Source organism: Pristiophorus japonicus, chromosome 12 (genome assembly GCF_044704955.1).
Source record: "Pristiophorus japonicus isolate sPriJap1 chromosome 12, sPriJap1.hap1, whole genome shotgun sequence".
Lineage (NCBI taxonomy): Eukaryota > Metazoa > Chordata > Chondrichthyes > Pristiophoridae > Pristiophorus > Pristiophorus japonicus.
The window spans coordinates 4,239,794-4,256,410 of record NC_091988.1 but is presented as its reverse complement, the minus strand read 5'-3'; positions in this window follow the sequence as shown (position 1 = coordinate 4,256,410).

Sequence of the window (16,617 nt, the reverse complement as noted above, 5' to 3'; positions counted from 1 at the left end):
GAGCAGACCATTCGGCCCTTCGAGCCTGTACCGCCATTCAATATGATCATGGCTGATCATGCAACTTCAGTACCTCACTCCCGTCTTCTCTCCATATCCCCTAATCCCCTTAGCTGTAAGGGCTACATCTAACTCCCTCTTGAATATATCCAATGAACTGGAATTAACAACTTTCTGTGGTACGGAATTCCACAGGTTCACCACTCTCTGGGTGAAAAAGTTTCGCCTCATCTCAGTCCTCTATGGCTTACGCCTTATCCTTAGACTGTGACCCCTGGTCCTGGACTTCCCCCAACATCGGGAAGATTCTTCCTGCATCTAACCCCTGTCCAGTCCCGTCAGAATTTTATATGTTTCTATGAGATCCCCTCTCATTCTTCTAAATTCCAGTGAATATAAGCCTAGTTGATCCAGTCTCTCCTCATATGTCAGTCCTGCCATCCCAGGAATTAGTCTGCTGAACCTTCGCTGCACTCCCTCAATAGCAAGCACGTCCTTCCTCAGATTAGGAGACCAAAACTGAACACAATATTCAAGGTGTGGTCTCACCAAGGACCTGTACACTGCAGTAAGACCTCCCTGTTCCTATACTCAAATCCTCTCGCTATGAAGGGAGTTAGATGTGGCCTTTACGGCTAAAGGGATCAAGGGCTATGGAGAGAAAGCAGGAATGGGGTACTGAAGTTGCAATAATGATCCGCCATGATTATATTGAATGGCGGTGCAGGCTCGAAGGGCCGAATGGCCTACTCCTGCACCTACTTTCTATGTTTCTATGTCTCTTCTTCCCCAACATGTCTGAAGATGGAATGACCAAAGGAGAAAAAAAAGACTTGCATTTATATAGCGCCTTTCACAACCACCGGACAGCTCAAAGCATTTTACACCATTAAGTACTTTTGGAATGTAGTCACTGTTGGAATGTGGGAAACGCGACAACCCATTTGCACACAGCAACTCCCATAAACAGCAATGTGATAATGACCAGATAAACCAAGTAGCCATCATTACCCAGAAAAAGTAATGAGCTTTTAACTAGAAAAAGCTGAAGTAATGTTGGATCAGCAAGTAGGTTTGCATTCTTACACCAGAAAGGTACAACAAGGTGATCGATACAATTTAATTGATACAAGAAGTTGACCTCCCATGTGTTAAATGTTAATAGCCGGGATCCTGGAAACCAGCCTCTCGCGTTCACAGCAGTTCTGCTGCAGCCTAAATGCAATAACACTTCACCCGTTATTGTATGTGTCTTCATTTAGTCGTAGCCCAAATAACAAGCTCTTCAATAATACAACAAAACCTTCCTCTCAACACCATCAATCGCTTTGAATTTTTATTTAATGAGCTAAGTTATGAAGAAACACCAAAATCATTTAAAAGTTATTTTTAATGTTCCTTTCTGCCGTTTACGCCTCACAGCTATTTATAAATGTGGTTGTCAGATTATGCACTGGATTCTGCCATTATCACCCTGCTCCTGTGCTACCAGAACATCTCACATACACAGAATTTCTCCACATGGAGCTAGAAACCCCTTCATCTGTCTTTCATCTGGTTGTCAAGTGGCATGGGTTGTCAGGGTATACTCCGAGTATTGTAATTCTACAGACACAGAGTGGGACCATTACGCTCAAGCTGCATCTCACATGAACATAATCGGATAATTGCAGCACTCAGGCCTCGGAGAATGTTCTCACTCAGACCCCTGGCAGCAGGGTAAGCCTATCTTTGGGAAACGCCTTGCATGTACTTGTGGCATTTAAAAGTGATTTATTTTCAGAACTGTGTAATTTTTGGTGATATGTTGTAAATGTTCGATGTATACACACCTGAATGAAGGAGAAAAATATAAACAGTCTGAGAAAACTATTTGGACTTTTTAAGTTGATTAGTTTGTGACACTTGTTTGTTAATGAATGGTCGCTTTGAAAAAAAAATATGAATTTGATGTTTATTTTCCTAATAGTTAGTCATTCCTCATTTGTTGTTAAATTTTAATGTATTCACATTTAGTATATCAGATATTTAATTGGTGACTTAACAGGTAAGTGGTTACACAGAGCTACATAGAAATTTCAACACGGGAACAGACTTTTGGCGGGATGGGGGGGAAACACGAGCCGTTAGCGCCTGCCATTAGTGCCCGGGGTGCTAAGGGGCACAAGTGACTAATTGCCCGGGCACAGTGCCGCTACCGACCGCCGCGGGAGGTTAGCAGCAGCGGTAACCGGCAGTGTCCCGCTCTTACCAGTACCACCCTGGGGCCGCTGCGCTGGCGACGGCGACAATATCATCACCGTGCGCAGTGACCCGTTTTCACCCCAGAACGACAATTCAGCCGCGCCCCGTGAAGTTGCCACGAGCGATGCCCACGACAGCGTCGCAGGGCGCGTACCCAGAGGGCAAAAATTAAAGAGGAGATGTGGCAGTAAAACATTGTAGATCACAGTGAGCATGCTGCGATCCTCCAACCCGACACTCGATGCCATGTATTTCACCATCTTGCAATGACATAGTCATGTAACTGTAACTCATGCACACTGTACCTGTACCCTAGAAATGCACACCCTGACCACAGGGGGTAAGCTTGCGGGAGACACTCCTCACCTGGGTTTCCATGTATAAAAGGGGAGGTCCCACCCAGGGTCAAGACTCCTTGGTCCTGGGAATAAAGGTGAAGGTCACAGAGTGACCGTGTCTGATATATATATGCCGCGTGTGAGTTTGTGTGCCGGGCTGCTCCCCCCGCTCCCCGGTGGTCCCCGCCCGCAGAGACGGCAGCTTGGCCCCTCCCCATTAAATGGAAGGGGCGGGTCCAGTCTACCCGCCTGCACTACGTGCCTCACCGCGTGGTGTGGATACTTCGCAACCCTTTGCACCTGGGCCCACCCCCGACAGGAACTGCAGCGCGAGATTTTGTGCTGCACTTCCTCTCGGGGATGGTAAGCCCAAAATAGCTCAAGGGCCGGGACTGCCACGCCTGCCGCAGGAACTACCGCCTCGTTTCGTTAACAGATTTCAGCCTGTATTCTCCTAATCTCATGTGCCCACTATTTCCTCATATCCCTTAACTCCCCTTTACTACAACCACCTAACTAACTTATTCTTAAATGTTGACATAGTCTTCTTCAATGCTTTAACCTCAGTACTGCATTCCACAGCCTCACAACATTCGGAGTAAAAAATAAATTCTGCACTCTGTCTTAAATCTATTGCACATAATTTTAAACTTACCTCCGCTTGTTCCAGAGCACTCAATAGCTGGAACAGTCTGTTTCTATATATGTCGTTGCTATATAGTCTGGCCCAACCCTTCATAATCGAGTGAATCATCCCTTAATTTCCTCTGTGCTAATGAAAACTGCCCAAAGTGTTTATGTCTTTCTTCTTATTTGCATTTTCTCATACCAGGCAACATTCCAGTAAATCATATGTCAGTCCTGCCACACCGGGAATTAGTCTGCTGAACCTTCGCTGCACTACCTCAATAGCAAGCACGTCCTTCCTCAGATTAGGAGACCAAAACTGCACACAATACTTAAGGTGTGGTCTCACCAACGCCCTGTTCAACTGCAGTAAGACCTCCCTGCTCATATACTCAAATCCTCTCGCTATGAAGGGAGTTAGATGTGGCCCTTACGGCTAAAGGGATCAAGGGGTATGGAGAGAAAGCAGGAATGGGGTACCGAAGTTGCAAAAAATGATCAGCCATGATCATACTGAATGGTGGTGCAGGCTCGAAGGGCCGAATGGCCTACTCCTGCACCTATTTTCTATGTTTCTATGTCTCTCCTTCCCCAATATGTCTGAAGATAGAATGATCAAAGGAGAAAGAAAGACTTGCATTTATATAGCGTCTTTCACAACCACCGGACAGCTCAAAGCACTTTACACCAATGAAGTATTTTTGGAACGTAGTCAATGTTGGAATGTAGGAAACGCGACAGCCCATTTGCACACAGCAACTCCCACAAACAGCAATATGATAATGAACAGATAAACCAAGTAGCAATCATTGCCCAGAAAAATTAGTGAGCTTTTAACTGGAAAAAGCTGAAGTAATGTTGGATCAGCAAGTAGGTTTGCATTCTTACACCATAAAGGTACAACAAGGTGATCGATACAATTTAATCGATACAAGAAGTTGATCTCCCATGTGTTAAATGTTAAAAAATAAATTCTGCACTCTGTCTTAAACCTGTTGCATATAATCTTAAACCTACCTCCGCTTGTTCCAGAGCCTTCAATAGCTAGAACAGTCTGTTTCTATATATATTGTTTCTATATAGTCTGGCCGAACCCTTCATAATCGAGTGAATCATCCCTTAATTTCCTCTGCGCTAATGAAAACTGCCCAAATTGTTTACGTCTTTCTTCATATTTGCATTTTCTCATACCAGTAAATCTGCACTAAACCTTCTCTATTGCCTCGAGTGAGGAGCCCAAAATTACACACTGTAATCCAACAAAGGTTTCATGTAGATATAACCAGTATTCCATTCGCTTTTTTTAATGTCCTGATCCATTTGAGATGCTGCTTTTAATGGGCTGCATTTCGACTTTGATGATTTCGGGGCGGTAATGGTGGTGGGAACGTTTGCGTCGGGAACAGTTCGCGCCTCAGTCATCAGAATGGGCAGCCGGGCCCGGAGTCGGAGACGCGGCACTAAGGGAGGCATTGTACACCTCTCTTCCGGAGTTAGCATGGGACAATCCTGATCCAAAGAGCCGGATCGGGAGCGTTCCAAGAGACGCCTGGGGAGAAAAAAAACCTGAAAAAAAAACCCACACAAACATTCACAATACATAGCCCACGCCACCACAACATACATCGCAAAAAAAGATTAGGGCAGCATCACTTACCTCTCTGCCGTCAGTATAGGTTGGAGCGCCCGCCCAGAGGACCTCACCGTCGCCATTGCCATCGCTCCGGGCAAAAAACAGACGCAAAGGACTGGAGAATCTGCCCCAATGTCTTGTGAAGCTGCATCTCCAAATTTCTCTGCTCTCCTACATCATCCAACTGTCTCTCTTCAAAATAGACTTCTTTTAACTAAAATGTACCATCTCAAATTTCCTGACATTGAATTCCATCAGCCAGTATTTGGCCATTCAAGCATCTTCTCATTATCACCTTGCTGCTTTCTCTGTTTCTCAGAATCATTTACCAAGCCTTCTATTTTAGTATCATCTTCAAATTTGAACACCACTCCTTCCAGCCCTATATAGAATTGTAATAGAATGGTTACAGCACAGAAGGTGACCATTCGGCCTATCAAACCCCTGCCAGCTCGCTGCAAGAGCACTTCAGCCAGTCCCACTTCCCCGCCCTTTCCCGTAGCCTTGCAATTGTTTTTCCTTCAGGTAGTTATCCAACTCCCTTTTGAAAACCATGATTGAATCTGCCTCCACCATCCTTTCAGGCCGTGCATTCCAGATCCTAACCACTCACTGCGTAAAAACGTTCTTCTAATGCCGTCTTTGGTTCTTCTGCCAATCGCCTTAAATCTTGGTTCTCGTCCCTTCTGTCAATGAGAACAGTTTCTCTCTACCGACTTTGCAAGAGGGATTGGAGTACAAAAGCAGGGAGGTCCTGCTGCAACTGTACAGGGTATTGGTGAGGCCGCACCTGGAGTACTGCGTGCAGTTTTGGTCACCTTACTTAAGGAAGGATATACTAGCTTTGGAGGGGTACAGAGACGATTCACTAGGCTGATTCCGGAGATGAGGGGGTTACCTTATGATGATAGATTGAGTAGACTGGGTCTTTACTCATTGGAGTTCAGAAGAATGAGGGGTGATCTTACAGAAACATTTAAAATAATGAAAGGGATAGACAAGATAGAGGCAGAGAGGTTGTTTCCACTGGTCGGGGAGACTAGAACTAGGGGGCACAGCCTCAAAACCAATTTAAAACCGAGTTGAGAAGGAATTTCTTCTCCCAGAGGGTTGTGAATCTGTGGAATTCTCTGCCCAAGGAAGCAGTTGAGGCTAGCTCATTGAATGTATTCAAATCACAGATAGATAGATTTTTAACCAATAAGGGAATTAAGGATTATGGGGAGCGGGTGGGTAAGTGGAGCTGAGTCCACGGCCAGATCAGCCATGATCTTGTTGAATGGCGGAGCAGGCTCAAGGGGCTAGATGGCCTACTCCTGTTCCTAATTCTTATGTTCTTATGTATGTACTCTGTCCAGACCCCTCATGATTTTGAACACCTCGATCAAATCTCCTCTCAACCTTCTCTCTAAGGAGAGCAACCCCAACCTCTCCAGTCTATCCACGTAACTGAAGTCCCTCATCCCTGGAACCATTCTCGTAAATCTTTTCTGCATCCTCTCTAAGGCCTTCACATCCTGCCTAAAGTGTGGTGCCCAGAATTGGACACAATACTCCAGTTGAGGTCGAGTGTTTTGTAAAGTTTCAGCATAACGTCCTTGATGCTCTGTGCCTCTATTTATGAAGCCCAGGATTCCGTAAGCTTATTTAACCCCTTTCTCAACCTGCTCTGCCACCTTCAATGATTTGTGCACATATACCCCCAGGTCTCTCTGTTCAGGCATCCCCTTAGTTTATATCCCCTTTAGAACAGCACCCTTTAGTTTATATTGCCTCTCCTCATTCTTCCTACCAAAATGTAACACTTTGCACTTTTCTGCATTAAATTTCATCTGCCACATGTCCGCCTATCCCACCAGCCTGTCTATGTCCTCTTGAATCTATCACTATCCTCCTCACTCTTCACTATACTTCCAAGTTTTGTATCATCTGCAAATGTTGAAATTGTGCCCTGTACATCCAAGTCCAAATCATTATTGTATATCAAGAAAAGCGGTGGTCCCAGTACCCACCCCTGGGGAACACCACTGTATACCTTCCTCCATTCCAATAAACAGCCGGTCACCACTACATCCTGTTTCCTGTCAGTTTATTTTCCATGCTGCCACTGTCCCTTTTATTCCATGGGCTTCAACTTTGCTGGCAAGCCTATTATGTGGCACTTTATCAAACACCTTTTGGAAATCCAGGTACACCACGTCAACCGCATTGCCCTCATCAACCTTCTCTGTTACCTCATCCAAAAACTCAATCAGGTTAGTTAAAAATGATTTGCCTTTGTCAAATCTGTGTTGGCTTTCTTTAATTAATCCATACTTGGCCAAGTGACTGCTAATTTTGTCCCGGATAATAGTTTCTAAAAGCTTCCCCTCTACTGAGGTTAAACTGATTGGTCTGTAGTTGCTGGGTTTATCCTTACACCGTTTTTTGAACAAGTGTGCAACATTTGCAATTCTCCAATCTTCTGACACCATTCCGTGTCTAAGGAGGATTAGAAGATTATGGCCAGTACTCCGCAATTTCCGCCCTTACCTCCCTCAGCATTCTAGGATGCATCCCATCCTGTCTTGGTGACTTATTTACTTCAAGTATGGACCACCTTCCCAGTACCAACTAGATTTTTATCCAATCTAGTATCTCAGCTACCTCCTCTTTCACTATGACTTTGCAGCATCTTCTTCCTTTAACGACAGATGCAAAGTCTTCATTTAGTACCTCAGCCAAACCCTCTGCCTCCATGAGTAGGTCTCCTTTTTGGTCCCTAATCGGCCCCACCCCTCCTCTTACTACGTGGTTACTATTTTTATTTCTTTTGAAGACTTTTGTATTCCCTTTTATGTTCGCTGCCAATCTATTCTCATACCCTCTCTTTGCCCCTCGTTCCTTTTATACCTTCCCTCTGAACTTTCTATATTCAGCCTGGTTCTCACTTGTATTCTCAACCTGACATCGGTCATATGCCCACCTTTCCTACTTCATCTTACTCTCTATCTCTTTCGTCATCGAGGGAGCTCTGGCTTTGGTTGACCTGCTTTTTCCCCTCGTGGGAATGTACCCCGACTGTACCTGAACCATCTCCTCTTTAAAGGCAGCCCATTGTTTGCCCACCAATCTTTGATGCCAATTTGCCCGGGCCAGATCCATTCTCAACCCACTGAAATTGGCCATCCTCCAATTATGTATTTTTACTCTAGATTGCTCCTTGTCCTTTTCCATAGCTAATCTAAACCTTATGATACTATGATTACTGTTTCCTAAATGTTCCTTGAATGACACTTGCTCCACTTCATTCCCCAGAACCAGATATGTCCCATAGCACTACTCTATAGTTCTTGGACCTCTCTGTAATTCCTCTGCAAATTTGCTTCTGTTTATCCTTCCCACTAGCTGGTGGCCTATAAAATACACCTAGTAGTGTAATGCTACCTCTATTGTTTCTTTACTCTAACCAAATAGATTCTGTCCTTGAACCTCTCCAGGACATCCTCTCTCTCCAGCACTGTAATATTCTCCTCAATCAAAACTGCCACACATCTCCTTTCTTTCCTTAACACCTTATATCCAGGAATATTTAGCACCCAATCCTGCCCTTTTTTGAGCCAAGTCTCCGTAACACACATGCACTGTAAACCTATCTTAGACTATCTTGTATTCTCTTAATCTGACACCACCTTCCAATCCTTTGTGCTCCTTGTCTCTCCTTTCTAATGCTACATCTAGTGCCCATTCCTCTGCCAAACTAGTTTAAACCCTCCCCTAACTATTGAATCTCCTATTGCTAATACTCTCCCGATCTTCCTCCTCCCAGCTTGTCAGCGGAGCCACCCGTGGTGCCGTGGACTTGGCTCTGGCTTTAATTCCCAGAGGAACAATTGCCCTCATCCATCAGTTAGAGAGTGAGATACACTCAAGGGACTCCTGCAGTGCTTGCCTGGCCCTCGTTGTCTGTCTGGCGGTCACACATTCCCTCTCTGCCTACACATTCATAGGCTGCAAGGCGACCACCTCCTGAAACATGCTACCCACGTAGCTCTCAGCTTCACGGATGCACTGCAGTGACGCAAACTGCTGCTCAGGCTCCGAAATCCTGAGCTCCAGCTCCTCCACTGGCGACACTTCCTGCACATGTGGCAGTCCAAGACACGGAAGCATCCCGGAGTTCCACATTGCACAAGATGTGCATTCTATGGGACTAAATTACCCTGCCATGCCCTTATTTAATAGACTATTAACTACTTTAACAGAAATGAAGTCAAGGCTTAAAACGACCAATCACCAACTACTCTCCTATTTTTCTGCCCAGCTCCTTTCCTTGTGCTGATGTCACTCACGTCTCTCCCTGATGCTGCGCTGGCTCTGGGCTCCAGGCTTATCTTTATCTCCAGCCGCTCCTCTCGCACTTTCCTCTTTCCCTCTCTGCAGAGAATTCCCACTCTCTCCAAATTCCCAACTTCAGCACTCTGTTTAGAACCACTCCGTGCATCAGTAGATAGTATTTACTTTTGTAAACTTGGAACCACACCCAAATTACAAGTGTTTTTTTTTCTCTCTTCTTCTTCCGCCACCGGCGAAGATGGAGTCACCAGAGCAGGGTGATCTTTTAAGAGCTACACTCACCTCAAGTCTCAGGCCTGATGTTGGTAATGTGACCTTGGTTTATGCTCCTCGAGTGGAGGGTGTTCTCAACTGAGGACACACCTCTCCTTTTTTATGCTTTTGGGAGAGGGGCCTTCTCCCCTTTGCTCAACAATCAGTTCGTGAAGCAAATAGAGGTGCCTCTCCGAGGGGGAGAGAGGGAATGAAGGTTGGGGTTGGAAGGAGGGAGGCCACAGGGGTGGGTGGTTGCAGGAGCGCACTCTCAGAAGGAAACACAATGTTTATTACGATGTATCTTCTGGTGCGGGGAGAAGGTGTTTTCACCTGGGCAGGTTACAAGTGTTCAGTCAGCTCCCTGCTCACAGTAATTAGCACCTACTCAAGTCAAACACTTACAGCTGACTGACAGTATATACCACGGGTAGGTAGCTTCTCTTTACAGTTTTTAAAGTTCGAGGTTAAATTCAAAAATGTTCAACTAAATTCCACTTTTTACAGCTAATTCCCAACTTCAGCACTCTGTTTAGAAGGACTTTGTTTTGGATCACTCTGTGCAGACCACTCCATATCCGAATCATTTATGTACACAGTGAACAGAAGCAGTCCCAGATTAAATATAGAAACATAGAAATATCGAAAATAGGAGCAGTAGTAGGCCATTTGGCCCTTCGAGCCTGCACCGCTATTCAATATGATCATGGCTGATCCTCTATCTCAACACCATATTCCCACTTTTCCCCCGTACCCCTTGATGCCTTTTGTTTCTAGAAATTTATCTATCTCCCTCTTAAATATATTCAGTGACTTGGCCTCCACAGCCTTCTGTGGTAGAGAATTCCACAGGTTCACCACCCTCTGAGTGAAAACATTTCTCCTCATCTCGGTCCTAAATTTCCTAACCCGTATCCTAAGACTGTGACCCCTTGTTCTCAACTTCCCAGCCAGGGCAAACATCCTCCCGCATCCAGTCCATCCAACCCAGTCCGAATTTTATACATTTCAATGAGATGATGTGATGTCCTACAGCGCCACACTGTAAGACCTCTCTTCCTGGTGTGACACAACAGACACAGGCTAGACATAAGACGACACAGATATTGCATAACAACGGACATTAGAAAATTAACCAGATATGCAAATCATCCCAATTAATACATTATTGCCCATTTAATAGTTAGCTTAATATATAACAAGTAAAATATGAATCATCACAAATTTTTAATTGACATTACCCTGTACATGCAAATTGGCAGTTTTGATGAATTATGCTACAGTAGATGCAACTGAAAGGGCAGAGTTTAGGATAAAACAAGAAACTTAGTAAAAGCAAATTTGTGATGTGCAATATTTGCCAATAGCCCAAAAGTTGCTTTAAAGTTACTTTTTATAACTAAAGTAGAAATTTGATTTAGAAACACTGTATATTCAAACACATTACAGTATACTGTGTTGCCCAAAGGACTCACAAAATATTTGGCATTCAGTTTGTGCACACATTCAAAAACTATAGGATACATGTTCCCACTTGCTGTGTAAATCTGGCATTGCAGATCAACCACGCATGGCAGAAACTGGTCTATTTGCATTTCCATAGATTTCAATGGAAATGATAATGAGGTGCGTTCCATGAATGCGTGTTTGATCAGCAACATCAGCTTTACAGCTGTGGGCCAAGTTGAAATTTCACCGCAGTCAGTCTTTAGTTCTGCTGGTACATTTAGCAAATGTGTAATGCAAAACCAAAATACATTGCAGCAGCAGTAAATCTAATGGCATGCATTCAGCGTTGACTGCAAATAAAAGCAAAATCTGCCCACTTTATTTTTTATCAGTTCACTCTGAAAATAGCACTGTACATCCTGAACAATAAGCAACAGCTTTGTGGGATCTCATGGAAAAACAGAAAATCCTTGGAAACGTTTAAAACATTCTGAGTAATTGTGGTTATCATCTTTTGATCATGTATGGAATTTTAGTAGAATGAAAACAATTATGACAAATGAATGTGTCAAATGAGGAAAATTCAATGGGTCAATGTATATTTACTACAATGTTCTTTTTTGCCTCAGAGCAAGCTAAAATATAATTGGCACTGGTTTTCGTATTTAGGGTAGAACTTCCACCATTCACCAAAATAAGATCACATACTGATCCCCGATGGCTGCAGGTGAAGGCAGGATATAACCAAGCTGTACAGACTGCACGGTCCCAGATATGACCGAATTCCCTGCTCTGTGCAGATCTCAGTCAAGAAGGCAGTCAGGGTACCACAATCGGTCTTGTCGTCTTTTTGAAAAACGAGACAAAGAAAATTCAACCAGAGATCACTATGCTGTTGCTTTTCCAACCAAGTGTGTGAATGAATTGCTAGTGAGGACAGAATCACCTTCAGGTAGTATGCCCCATCATGGTTGAATTGCCTGCCACACACTTGCAGACTTGCACATAAATAATGTTTTTTTATTCGTTCTGAGATGTGGGCGTCGCCGGCAAGGCTGGCATTTATTGCCCATCCCTAATTGCCCTTGAGAAGGTGGTGGTGAGCCGCCTTCTTGAACCGCTGCAGTCCGTGTGGTGAAGGTGCTCCCACAGTGCTGTTAGGGAGGGAGTTCCAGGATTTTGACCCAGTGATGAAGGTCGATATATTTCCAAGTCAGGATGGTGTGTGAGTTGGAGAGGAACTTGGTGTTCCCATGCGCTTGCTGCCCTTGTTCTTCTAGGCGGTAGAGGTCGCGGGTTTGGAAGGTGCTGCCGAAGAAGCCTTGGCGAGTTGCTGCAGTGCATCTTGTAGATGGTACACACTGCAGCCACAGTGCGCCGGTGGTGGAGGGAGTGAATGTTGAAGGTGGTGGATGGGGTGCTAATCAAGTGGCTGCTTTGTCCTGGATGGTGTTGAGCTTTTTGAATGTTGTTGGAGCTGCACTCATCCAGGCAAGTGGAGAGTATTCCATCACACTCCTGACTTGTGCCTTGTAGATGGTGGAAAGGCTTTGGGGAGTCAGGAGGTGAGACACTCACCGCAGAATACCCAGCCTCTGACCCGCTCTTGTTGCCACAGTATTTATGTGGCTGATCCAGTTAAGTTTCTGGTCAATGTTGACCCCCAGGATGTTGATGGTGGGGGATTCGGCGATGGTAATGCCGTTGAATATCAAGGGGAAGTGGTTAGACTCTCGCTTGTTGGAGATAGTCATTGCCTGGCACTTGAATGGCACTAATGTTACTTGCCACTTATCAGCCCAAGCCTGAATGTTGTCCAGGTCTTGCTGCATACGGGCATGGACTGCTTCATTATCTGAGGAGTTGTGAATGGAACTGAACACTGTGCAGTCATCAGCGAACATCCCCACTTCTGACCTTATGATGGAGGAAGGTCATTGATGAAGCAGCTGAAGATGGTTGGGCCCAGGACACTGCCCTGAGGAACTCCTGCAGCGATGTCCTGGGGCTGTGATGATTGACCTCCAACCACCACAACCATCTTCCTTTGTGCTGGGTATGACTCCAGTCAGTGGAGAGTTTTCCCCCTGATTCTTATTAACTTCAGTTTTACTAGGGCTCCCTGATGCCACACTCGGTCAAATGCTGCCTTGTTATCAAGGGCAGTCACTCTCACCTCACCTCTGGAATTCAGCTCTTTTGTCCATGTTTGGACCAAGGCTGTAATGAGGTCTGGGGCCGAGTGGTTCTGGCGAAAAACAAACTGGGCATCGGTGAGCAGGTTATTGGTGAGTAAGTGTCGCTTGATAGCACTGTTGACGACACTTTCCATCACTTTGCTGATGATTGAGAGTAGACTGATGGGACGGTAATTGGCTGGATTGGATTTGTCCTGCTTTTTGTGGACAGGACATACCTGGGCAGTTTTCCCATTGTCGGATAGATGCCAGTGTTGTAGCTGTACTGGAGCAGCTTGGCTAGAGGCGCGGCTAGTTCTGGAGCACAATTCTTCAGAACAGCCAGGATGTTGTCGGGACCCATAGCCTTTGCTGTATCCAGTGCGCTCTGGAGTTTCTTGATATCACGTGGAGTGAATCGAATTGGCTAAAGACTGGTTTCTGAGATGGTGGGGACCTCAGGAGAAGGTCGATATGGATCATCCACTCGGCACTTCTGGCTAAAGATGGTTGCAAACGCTTCAGCCTTGTCTTTTGCACTCGCGTGCTGGGCTCTGCCATCATTGAGGATGGGGATATTCATGGAGCCTCCTCCTCCCGTTAGTTGGTTAATGGTCCACCACCATTCACGACTGGATGTGGCAGGACTGCAGAGCTTTGATCTGACCCGTTGATTGTGCGATCACTTAGCTCTGTTTATAGCGTGCTGCTTCCGCTGTTTAGCATGCAGTCCTGTGTTGCAGCTTCCCCAGGTTGGCACATCATTTTTAGGTACGTCTGGTGCTGCTCCTGGCATGCTCTTCTACACTCCTCATTGAACCAGGGTTTACCCCTGGCTTGATGGTAATGGTAGAGTGAGGGATATACCGGGCCATGAGGTTACAGATTGTGGTGGAATACAATTCTGCTGCTGCTGATGGCCCACAGCGCCTCCTGGATGCCCAGTTTTGAGCTGCTGGATCTGTTCTGAATCTATCCCATTTAGCACGGTGGTAGTGCCACACAACACGATGGAGGGTGTTCTCAGTGTGAAGATGGGACTTCATCTCCACAATGACTGTGTGTGATCACTGCTAACAATGCTGTCATGGACAGATGCATCTGCGACAGGTAGATTGGTGAGGGTGAGGTCAGGTTTTTCCCTGGTGTTGGTTCTCTCACCACCTGCCGCAGGCCCAGTCTGGCAGCGATGTCCTTCAAGACTCTGCCAACTTGAAAGGTATGATTCTGTGGGTATGACTACGTCATCCTGTTGCGTGACTCGTCTGTGGGACAGCGTTCCCAATTTTTCCACAGATGTTAGTGAGGAGGACTTTGCAGGGTCGACTGGGCTGAGTGTGCTGTTGTCTTGTCCGTAGCCGGTGCCGAGGTCAATGCCGGGCCGTGCATCCGGTTTTATTCTTATTATTGTTTTCTGTAGCAGTTTGTTAAAAATGAGTGGCTTGCTCGGTCATTTCAGAAAATAGTTAAGAGTCAACCGCGATGCTGTGGATGTAGAGTCACATTTCAGCCAGACTGGGTAAGGGCGGAAGATTTCCGGCTGGAGGATTCCTACGTACGAATGTCTCTGACCCGAAAAAAATCTACGAATCCACCTGTTGATCCCGGAGAAACATAGGATCCCGGTCGGAGGCCTAGATTCGCTGGGCATCGCGTGGGAAGATGCCTTTCAGGTACATAAGTGTAAGCTGGAGTCACGTGGGCTTGGACAGCCAATCATGATGCAGTTTTCTCATTGATAATAATGGGAACTCCGTTTCTCCGAGTTCCCATTAGTATCAATGAGAAAACCTCCTAAAACACCCAAACACAACGTAATAAATAAAATAAAATAAATAAAATACCTCATCTAAAATTAAAGTTAATTAAATGTTTTAGAAAAAAAAATATTTTTTTTATTTTTTTTCATGTGTTATAATATATTTTAAAATAAACTTACCTTAATGGACAGGGTTTTTAACATAAAAATGTGTTTTTCAATTTAATTTTTATATGTTTTAAAACTCTTATGCTGGTAAAAGTAGGCTATGCCCCTGCTTTCACCAGGCGCAAGAGTTTGAGGGACATTCACTGGGCAAGAGTTGGGCAAAGAGCCCAATCTCTCCCGCGCGGAAGTCCTTCTCCCGAGGATGCGGAGGGTCTGTACAGAGAAATCTTGACAGATCGGAAAAGGCGTTTTTTGGCGCATGCGCATCGCACCCTGAAAACCAGCTTTTGCGAGGCTTCGCCGTGTCGTACACACTCTGTACGGTCTCGGCAAGGCCAGGATTTTAACTCCATCTTCTTTGCAAAGCATTGACATGTTTTTTCCCTCATTTAACTGGGAGTGGGCTAACTACACTACTTCATTTTTATTATGTAATACATCACTGCTCAATCTACTATATTTTATCAGCTCTTTGAGCCACCATTGCCTGGAGTTCTTCAAAAGGTTTTGTAAAATTGATATAATTCAAAGCTATCATAACCCACAAAGTACTGAAGGCCCCAGTAATGACTACTAGTATCAGGAGACTTTATACTTTTACCCCGTGCCTATAGCTGGCCTCACCTTGCCAATAGCTAAATTGGAGCTCAATTTGCAGAAATTATTGACTTAAGTTTATCAGGAATAAACTGATGATATATTCGTATCAATTCCGATGCATGCCAGTACAAGCTGCTGGTCGACTCTCCACCAAGGTTCCAGAGGAATAGCACACTTTGACCTTTGGGTATGAAACCAGCCCAGACTAGTGGGAACATCCTTTTGCTGGTTCAAAAAGTCTTCTGTGAAATTAGCTCCATCAGATTGAACTCAATCCCTGGAGCACGGACCCACAGGTCAAAATTTGACACTAATTGGCAATCTTACTCAGAGATTAAAAGGATAGCTGCTATGGGAACTGTAAAATAGCATTATCGGTGTTACTCTATAAAGCAGATATATGAAAGCAGTTGGCTCAGTTCATAGCACCTCCACCTGTGAATTAGCTTGTTGTGGGGATCAATCCCCTTTCCAGGAATTCACCACGTTATGCACGCTGACATTTTGGCCCCTCCACACTTTGGATTGCAGTGCAAGAGCAACACTCTCCTTAATTGCACTCGTCACATCGGGTCTCCCTCTAAACTGCTGGCAGTGTGTATTCCAGGGCAGTTGTGTGGCTGTAGTGTAGCTATAAGAAACTGACACTCCGCACACACAATGTAATTGTTTCATGACATCAATAGTTGATGTCCTGGCACATAAAATGGCCTGAGCTTTCTTCAGCAGCTTACATCATGATGCCACCAAAGAGTTCTGAAAACCCTTGCAGACCGTGGCTGGAGCAAGGTCAGCAGCAAGCCCTGGAATGTAATGAACAATGAGTCTTCCTGGCCTCGTGTCTAACAAAATCTGGTACTTTTACATTTGGCTGGCCACGCGCTGAGGAAGACCTGAGCTGCAGGATTAATGTCAAAGGGCTAAATGTAGAGTACCGAGGGAATGCTTTCAGTGTCAGAGATGAGACCAAAGAACCAGAGGTGAGATGAGGAGAATTGCTTTTTACGCAGAGAGCGGTTATCTGCAAGGCATTGT